Source organism: Tamandua tetradactyla, chromosome 19 (assembly GCF_023851605.1).
Source record: "Tamandua tetradactyla isolate mTamTet1 chromosome 19, mTamTet1.pri, whole genome shotgun sequence".
Lineage (NCBI taxonomy): Eukaryota > Metazoa > Chordata > Mammalia > Pilosa > Myrmecophagidae > Tamandua > Tamandua tetradactyla.
Genome location: NC_135345.1, coordinates 10,854,809 through 10,872,887, shown reverse-complemented (window position 1 = coordinate 10,872,887; position 18,079 = coordinate 10,854,809). Strand labels below are relative to the sequence as shown.

At 38.1% G+C, this 18,079-nt stretch overlaps 1 protein-coding gene across 17 annotated transcripts in view; it reads right to left on the bottom strand.

Annotated features, from left to right (window-relative positions):
* The window catches only part of LOC143663472 (uncharacterized), a 275,238-nt gene that overhangs the window by 198,943 nt on the left and 58,216 nt on the right, over positions 1-18,079 (bottom strand). For 10 of the 17 annotated variants that reach the window (XR_013165940.1, XR_013165927.1, XR_013165939.1 and 7 more), the window contains one exon: positions 16,306-16,425. The exons of 3 other annotated variants lie outside the window; for them this stretch is intronic. The gene's annotated coding sequence lies outside the window, so the exon portion shown is untranslated. Of the gene's footprint in view, positions 1-3,342; positions 3,644-9,363; positions 9,524-16,305; positions 16,483-18,079 lie in introns of those variants that run through there. 4 more of the 17 variants (XR_013165929.1, XR_013165936.1, XR_013165932.1 and 1 more) reach the window with 3 other exon arrangements.

Here is an 18,079-nt window from a genome sequence, read left to right as displayed (position 1 = left end):
CCACCATGCTAATTAGAGAGTAAGAGTCCAAAAAAAAAAAAAAAAAATCAAATAACCTGGCAATGCCAAGTCCTGGTGAAAATGTGGAGCAGCTTGAACTCTCATCCATGGCTCATGGGAATGAAAAAAAAATGTAAAAACTTTGGAAAACAGTTTTTCATTTTCTTATCAAGTTAAACATATAGTTACTTATCATGTGATCCAACAATCCCACTCCTATGTGTTTACACAAGATAAAAGAAATACATTTTCTAATAAGAATCCATAAGCAAATGTTCATTATTAATTTCCATAACTAAGAATTGAAATGTCTGCCAAATGGAGAACAGATAAACCAACTGCGATATCTATGTAACGAAAGAGTACAAAGCCACAAACAAAGGAAGAAAATATCAATATATACAACAACAGGGAAGCATTTCAACTGTACTTCACTAAGTGAAAGAAGTCAGATTCAAAAAGTGACATACTATAAGATTCTACTTATCTGGCATCCTGGAGAAGGAAAAACCATAGGGATAGAAAAAAATTGTTCCATATCTCAATTATGGTAGTGTTGTACAAATGTATGTATTTGTCAAATTTCATAGAACCAAACACCAAGAAAAAGTGAGTTTTACTATCTGTTAATTAGGTCACAATAATGATGAATGACAGAGAGAAAGAGGGATGAAGAGACGTATCTGTTCTAGCCCTAGATAGCCTTATGTTTAGAAGCTGGTGGAATGAAAAAGAACTAGTTGAGGGAACTGTGGAAAGGAAGCAAGTGAGGTAGAAGGAGAATCTGGAGAGTTGTATCCTTAACACCGAGTAAAGAAAATGGCCTAACATGAGAGAGTTGATGGTATTAGGTGCAGCCAACAGGGCAGGTAAGAAGAAGATTGATTAGCAACTGGACTTAACAACAGGAAGGTGATTGAGTATCATGACAAGAATATTTTCAGGATCTGGTGGGATAAAAGAGAAAAGAAGAAGTGTAAATAGAGAGTGAATAAAGACAACACCCTAAAACATTTACTATAAATAAAGTGAAATGAGCCAATATCCAGAAGTCAGTATGGCATCAAAGAACGTTTTGTTTTTTCTACTGCTTCATGATAGCATTGCATTTTTTTTTTAATGTTGATGTGAATGAATGATCTAGTAGAGAAGAAAAACAGTGATGACATGGGATAGAAAAGAACCGATGAAGCCTTACCTTTGAGTGACAGTAACTGGGATCCAGCTTACAGTTTGGCAAGAAGAATTTGAACCAGAGCCAGATCTGGGTGAGTGTCTGGGGAGTCTGTTTATCAAGATAAGGCTGTTCCCTTGTTCACAGGGGACTGCATGATTTGGAGCAGTATTCTCTCCAAGAGTATACTCTCAGGGATACCACAAGAAGTGGTATGGAGCCCAGGATGGGGGTCTAAGTCATAACCAAGAACTTTGCCATCAGGACAACATTCCAGCCATCAGAAGATCTTAGAAGATAAGTCAAAGCCCAGGCAACAAGGAAAGTTCCTTTGGGTGGGAGCTCAGGAAGGTAGGCAGATGGGCTTACTCCTGGGCACTGGGAGTCAAACCATGAAAAAAAATGCCAGATCTCTGGATTTGGGGTGGTAATAAATTCCAAACTGCTCTTAGTCATGGCTCCTACTATAATGCCAGGCTTGGCCAAAATTAATTCTGGAATTAGGTGACACTGGACCTGAGGTTTGAAGGTCAAAATGACTACAGCTGACGAAACCTTGGTAGACAGCCGTTTAAGAAAAATATTTGTTGATTTCATTCTGTTTGTTTTGATGGATATGTAAAATATGTGCAAAGTGCAAGTGAATTAATTTTGAATGTGACTAATTTTTGCTGCAGTCTTGAGTGAAAATGGCAAGCATATAAACCGTAGAACCACAAAAAATAACTCCTTTTAGAATCCAGTATTAAGCCATTCTTAAATGTTATTCTTATTCCACGTTAAGGCCATGATTTTTTATTTCCTTTTTGAATGCTTCTTTGAAATGGCAGAACTTATTGGGGAAAAATATGATTCAATAACCAACAATTGACTCTAAGCGTGACTTTTCAGGAATACTAATAGCTATCATTTGTACTTTATTGTAGCTTGTAAAGTACCTTCAGAAATTTGATCCTGTGGTATTTACCCAACTACCTGATTTTTGTCCTCATTTTACTAATGATGACCCAAGACCTAGAGTGAGTAACTGTCCTGCTTAAAATCACCCTGCTAATAAAAGAGCTAAGACAAAATTCCAGGACTTCTGACATCAAATCCAATGATCCTTCCACTATGTCAATGTATCATACCATCTGTTAATTATCAGACTCTCATGGTGTATGTGCAGAAAAATGCTCATTCCAGACAGACTCTAGAGATTGAACTTGATGGAGTGTAGCTGTAGAATCTGTATTTTAACAATCACACCCTTGGCTGTCCAAGACTTTACTCATCAGATATGATTATTCAACCCTATACTGTGGCATATAGGGACATTCAGGAGCCTCTTGCACAGACAGCCCTGATGCAAACAGTGCAAAACCACAGAGTTCCCAAGGAAACAGCAGGCAATGGAAACAGTACAAGCCTTTAAACAAGGAGACATGGGTCTGAAGCCTGCTCTGACACTCTCCTCCTCAATAGCCTTCGGCAAGTTAAGTCATCTCTTGGAGCTTCACTTTTCTATTACCGTGAAACTGAGCTGAGCTACTGAATTGTTCTTAAAATTATAACACAGAGTGCTCAATTCACTCTATCTCTTATAAGTATTAAAACTAAAGCTTTAGAAATTAAAGTGTTACCAATACATACATGTATACATAAAATAAATAAATAGGTTAAAAATCACAATCAAAAAGGTACCAGTAGAAGGAAAGTGGTGACAAGCAAAAGAGCCACCCTATTCCTAACTTATTTTGGAATAAGTCATTTAGAATAAGCTATTTTAATCCTGGCACAAAATTAGCCATCCATTGAAAATATTCCAAAATAACTTCCGTGTAGACTTATTAAAGAAGGTAAATGAGTTTCACACACACATACACACACACACACACACACAAAGCTGAAGGTTGTGCATTTTAGCTGACCTAAAAGTAAACTTCCAGAACCAAAAATAAACTCGAAGTTGGTGATATCTAAAATTAAGCACAGTATATAACTGTCTGCAAAAGAGAATGTGAGGGCATCTGTTCCCGGGATAATGATAGTGACTCAAACCCAGCTTTTAAGTGAGGCCTTCCGTGGGAGACGGCAGCTGACGGCACCGTGTGCTGCGGCCTGACAGCAGAAAGCTGGGCGTCACTCCCACTGAAGCTCATTAATTCCCTTTGCCCCAAACCTCGAACCTGATCATCGTCTGTCTCCAACGCAGCTTCACCGGAGGCACCGCACCATGTCTTGGGAGAGAGAGCTTTTACATGCTTAAGACCTTCTGTTTGCAAGCTGAGATGAGGACACCTGCTAATGAATGATTCAAGATTTCCAGGTGGTCCAGGGCTGGGCCTGGCAGGCAGATTCCTGGAGCGGCGCCCCCGTGAGGATGCCACGTGCAGAGAGGAGTGAAAGCCCGCAAGCTGCAGATCCTCTCCTAGTCAATTATGCATAATTGCTGTCAGTCAAGTTCTTATGCCTGTGTGCTCATGGATCCTGGTGGAGAGGAAAAACAAAGTTGTTCTGTTGCTTAAGAAGAAAGTTCTTACTTTAGTGGAAGAAGCAGCAGTAGCCCAGGAAACATACCCCGTTCCTTCTCTTTGCAAAGCGAAAATTTATTTACCATGAGTTACAGAAACAGCAGCTTAGTAGGTCTTCAATAAACTCTCCCTGACCTGCTCTATTTCTCTGAATGTATTTCCTGCAATGTCTCCACATGCTCAGGTTAATGAAGCAATACAGGATGACTCTGATCCCCAAAAGAATTGTCCTTAAAGTCTAGCATTTGCACATGTGTTTTCAGAACAGCAGACGGTTTAAGGGCATGCAGGAGCTCTGTAAGCAGATAGAACTGGGTGCGATTTCCAGCTGGAACCCTGGCTAACTGTGTGATTTTAAGTGAGAAATTCAACCTATTGAAGCTTCCACTTGTAATTTTAAATTGTGATGGCTAAAAACATGGCCTTGGACCTCAGACAGACCTGGATACAAATCATGGGCATTCTTCAGCCTAGTGATCCAGTAGATCCCTTCACTTTGTTCTGTTTCCTATAAGCAGTGGATAATGATACCTATGTCCTAGGGAGTTTGTGGGGATTCAACTGAACAGTGAGCAGAAAGCTCCAAACCAGTGCCCAGGGATGCTCACTTGAAAGGAGGCAGTAGGAGTTATGATTTCCTGGGAATCATGCCCCTTCTAATTTTCTGAACTATTATATTCTTCCTGATGAGTCTGCAGGAAGGTGGCCTTTTCAGGATAGCTTTGCCAGTCTAGTTAGCTGTGACTCTTCTGTGCTGTCATAAAAGTCGGTTCTTAAGGAGCACACAAACCCATACCCACACCCTGTCTCCATACACATATTAGCTGTTTTGAAGTGGCTTATTTACATGCATTCCCTCACTATTAGACCATGTTCTTTGAGACAGAGAACTTGTTTTACACTTCCACATCTCTAATTCTTCACAGAAAAGCTTTTCATTAAATATGTGATGAATGAGTGAATGAATGAAAGGATGAATGGATGCCAAGGTTCTGAGAAGGTGCAAGAAAATTCCAGGAAGAAATTATGTCCTTCACCTCTGGAGGCAAAAGGTACATATTTGTGGCTATTTCTTTCTGATGCAGTAACATGGAGGGAGGCAAGCTTGGGAAGAGTTGCACTCTAGGATGTGGTGAGACCCTGATCAGTTGATTCCAGGTAGCCCCTGGATGGTTTACCTCTTGCACATGCACAGCTTTTTCAATTTACAGCACCTTAGTAATTAAAAAAGAATGTCAAGCATTCTATACCATTTGAATATTACGACAATGTGTGAGCTAGGACAGGAAGACTATTAATTCCCCATGTGCAGGTGATGAAACTGAGGCAAATGAATTTCCTAGGATGATATCAACTAATTAGAGGGGCATAGTTGGAACAAAACCATGTTTCCCTGGTTGGTCAAGTGTTGGCTCTTATTAATAAACTTTGCTGACTCTGACTTCATGGAGTTGGTTTGTGAAATAAGGATTTAGGCTTTTCATTGAGATTTACTCAATAGATTTTTAGATAAAAGTCAACATGTGCTCAACCTGAGTTCTATAAGATGTCCATGGAATATATAAACCATACCTAACCCATTCACATGGAATAATGAAACCTCCCCGAAGCTTCTCTCCCAGGCTCTGAATCAAGATTCTAAAGTACAGAATCAGGTAGAGAATGAAAGATACTTCCATGAGATGCAAGTTCTGATTATTAGTGATTGGTTGTTATTGAATAATTCCCTTACCTCCCTGAGTCTCAGTGTTCTCATCTGCAGAATGGAAATGCTTTCACATGCTCTAATTCACAGTTCACGATAAAAAAAGTTTAATACTTAATACAAAGGACTTCCCAGAAATTTGTTGCACACATATAAAAGACTATTAATAGAGTATTCACACCAGTAGGTTCTAAAGTCAAGGATGAAGATTAAAATTGTGCAAATCCAAATTATATTCCAAAATCCTTTGGGAAGTTACTAAAGTAAACACTTTATTTTCCATATATCAAGCATGCCTAGCTTTCCTCCACATACAGACAGATTGCTCTTGTTTTCATTGAACACAGATGATATTGTTGACTTACTTCTAGGGAACATGTGGTAGAAAATAAATGAATATGTAATGTCAAAAACAGACTCAACTTAGACAATAGCACATTCTTGTCTCCCTTGTCACAGTGATTCTAGGATATATTCAGAGTGCATGGGAAGCAGGATTACCTACACTCTTTCTCATTGTCACATTCCATCTCTCTTTATAATTATCATTATTACCAGCATCATTATTATGTCATTATTTTCCAGCATGCATAGTTGAATCACATAAATACAATATGTGTATCATTCAAGACCATGGTAATTAGAAATCTGAATTCAAAAACCATCGGTTGTGATTGAAGTAATATACTATGAGAGGAGCCTTTAGGTCATTATTCAAAACAAAGTGACTCAGCACTTTCCATCTTTGGATTATACAGCTCAACCCTTTCTCTGAGCTGAATCCTCAAATCCTTAAATTCCATTCCATGTTTTGGCTTCCCTGAGATAGTTGACTCACCTTCCTGCCTTAACCTCCTTCCATTCTTTTGCAGACTTCCAATGACTGTTAAGGAAGAGGAGGTGCAGGATCCTCAAAGCACAAAGTCAAATCTAGGAATTGGTAAGGGTAGCTAAATTTAGGGTTGGCTCCAACTGTCCTGCAGTTTTCATAATTAATTTGCAATGACAGGAATTTGTACATTGAGGTATTTGTGTGTGTGTGTGTGTGTGTGTGTGTGTGTGTGTCTACCCTAAAAGAAAATGACTCTTATCAATGTTCTACAGTAGCCAGCTAACATCTGAAGAGCTTCCTTGGACCAAGCTAATATTCAAGACAATTCACTTTTTTGTTATATCAGGATGAATTTATGATTAGGTTGACTTTTTACCCGTCCTCATCTTGTGCTTTCAGAGCTTAAGTAGATAGGGGCAAGGGTGGGAACATAGTGATTAAAGGCCAAACCAAGAGAGACACCACGGTCTGCTCCAAAGCCACCACTAAGAAAAGGTTCCCCAGATCCTCTGGAGTCACAGCTGATCTCTCTCCCCAGTCCCAATCGCACCTTGTCTATGTGGCCAGGGGTAGCAAGCTGTAAGCTATTCTTCCTGATGTTAGCCTCAACCCACTCTGATTCACCCCCTGACGCCCTCCCCTACCTCGTAACCCTCCCCTGCACTGAAAGCCAGAGGTAGCTTTTAAATTTTAAATTTGACAAAGTAATTTCCTGCCTAAAACCTGTCAGTGTCTACTAGTAACCTTGGAGACAACATTCAAAATCCTTAAGAAGGTTTTTAAGGCTCTTGGCAGTCCAGACCCAAACAAGTCCTCACACTTTATCTCTAGGCATACCCTTCACAGAGGGCTGCCAGATCAGATCTAGGAAGAGAAAGAGGAAGAATAGGCACACAGCAAGCAAAACGATTGGCTTTGAATCTCTGAGAATATGGATTTCATGTATAATCTATGCCAATGATAAAACTTCTTACTTCACATCACAGTTATACTAGATACAAAAACCCTAATCGTTCGACTTTGCAATAGATCATCAATATTTAAGGATCACAAAGATACCAAGAGAGTTTTCCCAATTTTGTGGGGAAGATGTGAGCCTTCTCTGCCTTTAGGAATCCAACTTAAAAAAAAAAACAAAAATCTTATTTAAAGGTGACCCTGCAGCCTCCCCTTGTTACTATCTTCTGTGTCCTTCAGAAAACCCGCGTTAGGCTCACTAAGCATGCGATGAATGTGTATGCTCTTGTGCCTACATGTTACTGGTGCTGAAAAGGATTCTGAGTAAAGGGCTGCTCTGCTTTAGTGAGAGTGAATATTTGACAGTGTTACACTGTGTCACAGTGTCTATGTTTCTCTGCAAAGGGCAATCTTTTTCGAGTTAAACTCAATTTGGCAGGTACGTGTCCAATAAAAAAAAGTGGCCCTTGACCCTCATTCCTATTCCCAAGAGAATCAAAGCACAGGGAGTGAGAAACACACACATAAAAGATCGACAAGTGTGTGAAATCAAGCATTTGGCAAAGACCGTACTGGTGGACTCTCCTTCTGAAGAGATGCAGCTGACAAACACGCTCTTGTTAAGACGAGCCATGATAACCAAAGAACAGAAATGGGAAATTCTGGTATAAGCAGGTGGTTATTGCAAGTGTAGAAGAGAACATAGCACATAGAAATGGAAAAGTGGGCAGAATAATGAAAGGAAAAATGCTGAATCAGAGCAGAGTAAATGCAATCCCCAAAGCAACACTGAGCTGAGGAAGAAAATGCACAGGGAGATCAGAATCCCCCCAAACATTACATAAATGTGTTGTGACTGATGATGCTCAAGTTAAATGCACAGTATATAGTTTTCATTCTACCATTAAGATATTCTCAATCTTTTTTGATAGCATCATAAAAATCATAATTATTGTTATGTTTGTCTGCTTTGCTAAATGATCTAAAAGAAAAGTTTCTGGTCCAGAGTCTGGCAACCAGAGTAGCTAGAGCAGGTACATAGCAGCATCTTTGCAAATACAATGAGATAATACTATTCAATTCATTCATTCAGTTCATTCAGGGAATATTCTTTAAACCATAATTTATGATAAGACCATTCCTGAATGCTTATGAGATACTGCTAAACAAATCAGAAAATAAGTAAATTGATATCTTAATAGGGGTTACAATAACCATGAGGCAAAGGTAGTTAAAAACGATAATTTATAGTTGTTATAAGTGCTGTAAGAGAAAGGAAGCATGGTGTGTCAGACAAAGTGGCAGCATCTAATTTAGATAATAGAGACAGGAAGGACAATTAAATAGATGGAACATTGTAGGCCATGTAATGAGGATGTTTGCTTGGTATACAAATGCCAAGAAGTCCTGAGATAGCCCCACCAAACTTCTCTCCAACGAGAAACAACAAAGAATAACTGATTTCTTAGGTTCCAAAAAAAAGCTAAGGGCAGAAACAGGAGACCTGGACAAGACATAAAAATGGCAACTCATAATTCCAAAACACAGCTGAAATTTCAAAGAAAGTACACAGTTCTTTTTCTTAGCTAATCCTCATATGGGTGATAAAAGAAAAAAATTTTCAAGCAATTTAGGATCTCACAGTTCTAATGAATGACTTATGAATTGTGCAACATCCCATTCAGAAAGTAGAAGGGAACACGGCTAAGAAAGTAGAAAGGGGGAACTCATATAGGGTGAACATGGAAACAAGTGAAGCTATCTTCTAATTGGCTGACATTAAATTTTCAGTTTACATAGTTTAGTCTTACAAAATGGGGAGTAGACATGCATTGATTACTGTGTATGTTTGCCCATTCAGATAAACTGCCTCTACTGGACCAAAACTAATTTTATTACCATGTGTTTTTTTATCAGCAACCCCACAGGGTGTGTTCTGTTTTCTTGGAAAATCTCTACAATTCAATTGTTTTTGTCTCCTGGAAAAGCCCTTTCTGGAAAGAGGTCTCTCCTCATAATGCCAAACACAAACAGTCATTTTATTTTACTAAATGTGGGTAATGACAGGTGAGTTTTCTATTATTATCCTCAATTTACAGATAAGGAAAATGAAGATCAAAATAGTCATATGACTTATCCTTAGGTCACACAACTGACCAAAGGCAAGGTAAGTTATAGAACAGGGAGCAGCATATTACAACCTATGGGCTAAATACTGTCTGCCACCTCTTTTTATAAATGAGGTTTTATTAGAACATAGTCCTACGCATCCATTCACATACCGTCTATGGCTTCCTTCTTGCTACAGCAAAGTTGAATAGTTACAAAAGAAACTGTGTGACCTGCAAAAAGTAAATATTTACTGTCTCTTCAAAGATAGCATTTGCCAACCCCTATACTAGAACAGTGGCTTCCTAATTTCAAGTCTATCCATTTTGCTATACATTATGCAGTATCAGTCTATTTCAAGTTTATTAACCTTGGTCCATTATAGAACACTGAATCTAGAGAGAGGGACTATATCTTATGTATTGCATCCTGGGAAACAAGAAGATATGCCATAAACATCCACTGTCTTGAATTATTTTAAAATAAAAATTTTAAAACGGAAATTGAGGCATACGAATTTATTTATGCACATATTAACCTAATGTCTATGCCATCAAATCCAGTTATTGATTCATACTCTTGTTTGTTTCCCAGCACAGCCAAATTAAATTTTCAACACTTAAAGGGAGGATCAGCAAATATTTGTATGGTGCTCATCACAAGAATCACAAGTAAAATTCTTTATTAGTGCTTTATTTCAGGGTGAGTAATATTTTCAAGGATGCAATAGAAAGAGGACTGGAATGATAAATAAAACAAGTAACTTAGCTCTGTACCCTTGAACAAAATCACTTGACTGTGGTAGATTAAATTGTACCCTCCACAAAAACATATTTGAGTCCTAACCCAGAGCCCTGTGGGTGTGAACTCACAAGTGGGATTTTTTAAGATCCTATTCCTATGGGGCCAAATTGAATCCAGGTGGACCTTAATCCCAAGTGATTGGAGTCTATATAAAGAGAAGAGATCCAGTCGGAAGCAGAGACGACTGAATAGGGGGAGTAGAAACTGAGGAAGAAACAGAAGGAGCTAAAGATTGCCAGCAAACCACCACCAGAACACTACAGTTTTCAAAGAAAGCAAGACTGCTTATATCTTTATATAAATGTTGCAAAAACTTCTATCAAGTTCCATAATTTCTGACACCAACTGTAAATACTGTAGTAGCTTAATTCAATTCAACTCAATTTTTCTGACTCTACCAGGAATTAGGCCAGACTCCACAGGTTCAGGGAAATTCTCTAAAAGCTTACCCTTCAGGGACAAGTTTGGGGGTCATGTTGACCATACTTCTGACCAACTAGCTACAAATTTGGGGGGTTTCCCCATCCCGTTGGGTTCTATCACTCACTAGAATGACTCAGAGAACTCAGTGAAAGTGCTGGACTTAAAGTTATAGTTTTACTGTAGTAAAAAGAAACAAATAAGAAGAAAACAAAAGCAAAGTGTGAGTTCTGGAAGGTCTCAAATGCAAGCTTCTGTGTTCTCTGTCAGAATGCATTGGCCTCCAGTCACAGCAAAGATCTTACCAATGTATCAATGTCATGTGGTTTGAACTTCAAGAGGTTCATGACATGGCTTAAAACCCCAACCTCCTAATCACGATTGGTCTTTCTGGTATGGTTGCCCCCATCCTAGGGCCCCATCATTTCTTTAGCACATGAGCTATCTGTTGTGGTCTTGGGAGCAAGCTTACTTAAAATCTGTAGGACAGGCCTGCAGGATAGAAAACTGGCATTAGTTGATGCTGCAGTGTTGAGGTAGAATTTCTTCTTCTCTGGGAAACCTGGTTTTCCTCTTAAAGTCTTCAGTTGATTGGATGAGGCCTACCCATATTATTGAGGGTAATTTCTATGTTTAGATCAAATGACTATAGATGTTAATCACAGCCATGAAATACCTTCAGTGACATCTGACTAGTGTCTGGCCAAAATACTGGGCACCAAAGCGTTGATACAATGACAAGTAAAATTAACAATCACATTATTCCAATTGGCAGGAAATGAAAGTGGCCAGTTTCTTATAGTATGGACCTGAAAGCTAGCATAATGCCATTTTTGCTGTATTATATTAGAAAAGCAGTCCTAGAGCCCAGTTTCAAGGGGAAAGGACAGAGAAGCCCATTTCCTAATGGGAAGAGTATCAAGGAATGCCAAGGCTTTAAAAAAAAACAAAAAAAAACTTCCATTGTCTGGTGTCCCACCTCAAGTTATGGACATTTCTCCAAAATTCAAAACAAACTTACTCACTACCGGGATCCATTAAGAATTTTATCCCATTATATCATCAACTGCAGCTTTAAAGTCCAAAATCTCATCATTTAAATCAGTTTCTTAAATATGGTAACTTAAGGATTGATTCTTGGTTTCTGGTTCATCTCAATCTGAAGACTTTTGAACTAAAAAGATAGTTTATCCTATCTCCCCTCCCCCCAACATGCCATCGTGGAACAGGCAAGAGGCACAAAATAACATCTTCTGACATTCTCTTACAAAATCAGGGGTGGGGGGTGACAAAAGCTACATGGCAGTGACTGGTCCATAGCAATTCTGAAATTCAGTTAGACACATATACCCAGCTTCTTGAGAAGGGTCCTTTATTCTTCACTGGGAGTGATTTTCCACAGTTTGGACTCTGTTCTATGAAATCTTGGTATATTTTTATTTGACATAAATCCTTTTCCATAAGAAAACTGAATTGCAGCTCATAAAGCTTCTCTGCTTTCAAATACCATTTTCATTTTGTACTCCCTCTGATTCTTTCTGTCCAAGATGGTTATGATTCCAACAGAAAATTATCTTAAGATCTTTGTGCTTTGTTTTTGTTTGTTTATCAATATCACATGGGTTCCATTAGATTAAGGCAAATCACCAGTCTCTTTGAGAAGAGCCCCTTTCTATCTTTATTTCCCTGTGAAGCTGTTGTTGGAAATTGTCCTTGAGATTTTTAGAAGCCCCATTGTTTTATGGACCAGACCTGCAAGGTATGGTTTTAAGTTCCTTTAAGGGTCTCTTATTTTTTGCAAGTTTCCATGAGATATGGCCTTATATCTTTTTCCTGGCCATAAACCATCCAACCTTGTGTTTCATCTTTGTCAGAAGCCATTCTTAATTCTGGAATTGTTTGCTCTCTGGAGAGGTTGGGAATGGGGAAGTTTTAATTTGGAATGCATCAATCCCTCACTTCTTCATATTAAACAGTTTTTCCTTAACTCATCTCTCTCTCCTTTTAAATTTTATTAATACATTGACTGGAAATCTCCTCACCTAGCTACCCTACATCATCTTGCACATTTTATAATTAGCACATGCTACAGGTATGAGGGTTGTCAGACTTCCTGGTGTTATTGGAAAAATTATCCCCTTCCCCAGTTTCCAAAAACATTTTTCTTAAGTTTTCACAGAGAGCCTCCTTAGGTCTCTTAGGTTTTTATTAGAAGTCTCCTAAGCATCCTTTTATGATCTACCTACTGCTTGATATAAAACACAGTTTCACATTAAAAAAAAATATTGTGGCAACATCAAACTTTTGGTACTAAAACATATTTTAAAATAACTATTTCTTCAAAATAAATCACCCTCCAAAATTATGGCTTAAAATAGCAAGTATCATTTGATTATTATCACTCAGAATTTTGTATATTGCCTAGACTCTGCTAGGTTGTTCTCTTTGGGGTCTTCGTGTAGTTGCACTCAGACGGTGGCTAAAATTGTAGTCATTGCAAAGCTCTCACATTAACATAGCTGGCAGTTGATGTAGGCTGTTTCTAGGACTTCAGGTTGAGCTGATGGCCAGATCACTTACACATGCCTTCAGTTCCTAGAGTAACTGTCCCAAGAAAGTGAAAGCTGTCTTTTTCTTAGACTCTGAGTTCAGCAACTAGTACAGTGTTAAATCTTCCATGATTTATTTATCAAGTAGTAACATAGCTGAGATTCAAGCACAGGTGCACAGACTTTACAGGATGTCAAAGATTTGTGGGAGTGCTCAGTTTGTTTGTTTGTTTGTTTGTCTTTAACTTAAACAAATCCCTACTATATTCCAGACACCATGTCATGCACTTCATGATGTTAAAAAATGAATAAAACAGGTAGCATCTAGGGTACATTTCTATTGTGTTTTCCAGAATTCTCTTCCCTGTATGAATACAGGTTATGGTTAGAAACAAAAAAATTGAACATCATTTCAAATATGGAAGTGAAACAGCAAGTATTTATTATCTGATTGTTGGATTTAAGATGACAAATACTACTGCAGCTTATGTATAGTATTGCTAATACGCTGCCTTGTTTGCTGGCATGGAGCAGAAGCTTGACTTTCTACTCCTCCAAATCCTAATGGATTTCCTTCTTCACCTTCCTTAAGTGTTGGGCCAGATGAATGTTCACCTTTGTGGCGACATCAGCTTCTTCTGCAGGTCACTGGTATCATTGAAGTTAGAACCATCGACATACGTGGGTTCCAATTTGTTATCACGGGTCTGTTTTTTGTTTGTTTTTTTTTTTTAAGATTCCAGTTTTCTCTTGCTGCCCCATTTTCACTTATAGTTCACCTCCCCAACTGCCAGCCTGTCTGACCTTCAGCAAATTCAACCCACTACCAGATGCTGAGGCTTTTTCAATTCCCTAATTGTGTATGGTCTAAGCCTTATGATAAATTACTTATTTCAAATCACTCATAGCGGGTCTGCTTCCTTGATAGATCCCTAAATAGTACAGGTAGTGCATGATGGGTTACTGATCATACTTATAACACAGAACAACATGAATCATCATGTACAGATATGTACATTCCTCATGTAACTGAGGAATAAAGAAAGTTTTCACAGATGCAGCATATTATCTGGATCCTCTTAATCAACAGATATTCATTACTGAATGAGGAAATATGAAGAGTGGCACTTGAGATAGAACAAATAACATGAATTTCACTGACTCTGAGGCAACACTGTGTCAGTAAATCATCCCCTTTTGACTGTAGGTGGTCCTTTTTTTAATGATTTCCTTTGGTAACTTCTCTATTTACCCTGTGAGTGAATTTACCGGCTTATCAGGAAGGCCTTGGAATTCATGACACTTTACTCATAACCCGTCCTTCTGATTCTTTCCAGAAGTCCTTACAGAAACCTGCTATTTATTCCCAGCCAAAGTGAGGTCAGGGTGGAGCATCTTAATGACTTCCCCATTCTCTCTGAGCCAGCTCTTCATGGTCCCTCTTAATTTGTAGTGCATTTGTAATGTATTCCCAGAACTTCAGGCACACCCATGCACAAATGTGCATGTCTTTAAAAAGCATTTTCTCAAATGGAACATCAATCATTTCTCAAGCCAAATATAGAGTCTTGCTGTGATATGGAATTGTGATCCCTGAATTTTAAACTCCATTGTTTCTAAACTGTACTTTGTGAAATTTGAGCAACTCTCGTAATTTCCATGTCTTAATTTCCACAGTAATAAAATAGGTACTGTAATCCTTAATTTTTTTGTTGTTATTGTTTGAATGAAAAATAAAAACCATGGGTTTGTTTAATGCAAGTCTTCATTTCCATCCAATAATTTTGTCCTAGGACTTCACTCTTAAATCTCAGAGTTTAAGTTCTTGCAAATTGTTGAAGATAAGGAGAGATGTATATAACACAGCTTAGATAGTGTCTGGTACATTGTGGGTGCTCCTTGATTAAGCTGCAATGTAAGACTGAGATGCTGTTAAGAAATTAATAGGGGTTAATCCAATGGATCCAAGAATATTAATATTCTATTTTGATCAACTACTTCTGTTCTCTGCCAGGCCACCAAAATGAAAAAGGAGGCAAACCAGAGCAGAATGACATTCTACTAATATGTGGATCTTTGAAGCAACAAGGCATTTTGGAGTGAGCACTTAGGAACGGTATGGAGACCTACTTTAACCTAGGTTAGGGACGGAGTACATCCTTCTTCCCAAACTCAATCTAACAACTTGGAACTGACAACTCAAGTGATGGTAAAAAGTTGCAACAGTGATGAGAAAAATGAACACAGAAAAGCAGAAAGCATGAGAAAGTGCACTTGCACCAAGGCCTAGCCACAGATTGTTCTAGACCTTCTCATCCCAAAGCAGAAGACGGGGTCCAGCTTTATGTGGAAGAATAGAGACTACGTTAAAGACAGAGACCACGAAGGTGACTGAAACACTTGCCCTATTACTTCTCTGGCCACAGAAAATGAAAGTTGAAAGAAATGCCACATTTATATACATTCTAATTCATATCTACTATCAAGCTATACACTTAAGAAAGCAAGGCCCAATCAGCAGTCTTAATTTTAGAAACTTCTCATTACTAGGACCAGGACAGAGGGCAGTGGAATCTGACATTAGTAATAACTTGTCAATAGTGTCATATTGTGAGTAGTTATTTTCACTCAATTTTTACCTTTTATTTTTTTTGGGGGGGGGGAGTGAACTAAGAAACTGTTAATCTCACTTCTGATATTAGGTAGCTGTGTGACCTTGAACAATGCTTGTTTCTGAAACTCAATATCTACATTGATCAGTAAAGCATGTTGACAAGATCAATTTTATCTCTCTCAGTTCTAGTATTTTAGTAGATAACCTAGTTATCTAGGTTTCTTTAAATTACTTAAATTATAAGTGTAAGGTTGTGTTGTTTAGGAAATAACTTTGGCATCTCACTTTTTTGTCACAGCATCTCTGTTGCACGAATTTATTTTACTGGACATAAAATTGGAGTGAGTTTGCTAAGACTAAAAATAGAGTCTCTTTGAATAAAAGGAGAGTCACGATGTTTATAAATAGCAAGCCTTCAAATATGGGGCTTATTCTGTAAAAAAGGAACATCTTAAACTGAAATTTAGACTCAAAATAAACTTATTTATCTAGTTTGGTAAGAGTCCAGCTGGCATGATTTATAGCTCTTGAGTCAGCTAAAGGATGGAATGGACATAATGAATTAAATATTATTGAATATACTATGAACAGGAAAATGCAAAATGAACCTTGTTTAATATGTACTCACTTTATAGAAGAGGAAACCAAGGCTTGGAGGGATTTAATGGCTGGCCCATAGTCACAGATAGAAGTGGAGGTCTTGGAATCAGAATCTTTCCATTCACTTTGGCTGCTTTCTGTACTCATTCTGAAATAAACATGCAGCTTTCTGCTTATTCAGTCACTTATTTTTACTCAGATGAACCTAAACTCAAAACGAGAGTGAGGAAAAGAAAAAACTGAGCAAGGAAGCATGTCTAGATAACAAGATGAATTAATTAATTAACCAATCAATCAATCAGAGTAACATTTAGCAGAGACCACATGAGGAGTGCTGTGAAATGAACTATAGGAGAAACACAGCCCTTGGTCTCAGGACACATATACTCTAAGAAGACAAAACAATACCTAATTAAATATCAGGAATGAATAATGTCCACAGAAATATCTAATATCCATTTCTTAGACATTCACTTATTTTAATGATATTTATCTCTGAATGGTGGCATTTTATGAGAATTCTGTTCTTATCTCTTTGCTTTTCTGAACATGTAGAAAGTTTATAAATATTATGAAATATACAAAATAAATTGTCCAAAGACTAATTTATTCCATCACAGATGTAACGTAATTAAACTTAGACCATAAAAGCATAGCTTCAGGGTGGGCCATGGTGGCTCAGCAGGCAGAGTTCTTGCCTGCCATGCAGGAGACCTGGGTTTGATTCCCAGTGCCTGCCCAAGTGGAAAAAAAAGTGTAGCTTCAAGGTATAATTTGTAGAATTAGCTTGTGTAGACTGCATTTTAAATTTTTAGTTCCTACACGTCGTACTTTTTCAATGTTTAAAAAGCAAAAGAAGAGACATGCTACTAATGTAGGAGTACCCACAAGGTTGCAGGATTACAATGTCAGATATGATTAATTCGACGAGGGGTGATGGAAGAAACACTACCATGATTATGGATGAGAAGTTCAACTAGGGAAGCATTTTAGGATCCTCCCATACCAGGTCTGAGTGTGTGTGTGAGAGAGACGGGGGCCTGGAAGTTTTCAAAGGCATGATGGAAACATTGCTCTCACTGAGGCATTGTGGATACATGGGAGCACCCAGCATACATGGGAGTACCCTGATAGGATAGAGATAAATCACTTTTGCCAAAAGGGTTTGGATAATCCAAGGGTAGGATTGTCTCCAGCAGTGGGACACAAGGTGCACAGGGAGAGTTAAAGCACAAGGTGTGCTTAAGAAACAGTAAGATCGCTGCTACTGGTGCACAGGAGGACACTGTTGGTAAGGGAAAGTAGGAGCGAATACTCTGCTGTGTTAGCCAGTAGTACCTCTATTCCTGTCTCTTTGTCATGTTGGCCTTCCCCCAAAATCTAAGTGTACACCCTCAGATAATTCATTAGTTTATTTATTAATTGACTTTCAACTCTTTACCTGAGCCTTATTAAAGGCCTGCTATTCTACACACTGGAGGGCATGAATAGACAGTGAAAAATCTCTTCCCTAAATCTGACCCTGCTTCTATTCTCATCCATATGCCACTGACTCGACTCTACAGCCCTCTTTAAATGCTTTTGTCCTACTAATTGCTTAAATGAGCGATTCAAATTTCCTTCTGCATTATATTGACCTAAATATTTCTTTAAACCACCACTTATCTCTACCCAATCTTGAATCACTCAGTAATTAATTCTGAATTAAAAAAATAATTTATTTTTTCTTTGGATTCAAAAATGACTGAAACTTCATTTTACCTCCTCAGGCACAGGGAAACCATAAATCTTGAGACTCCTAT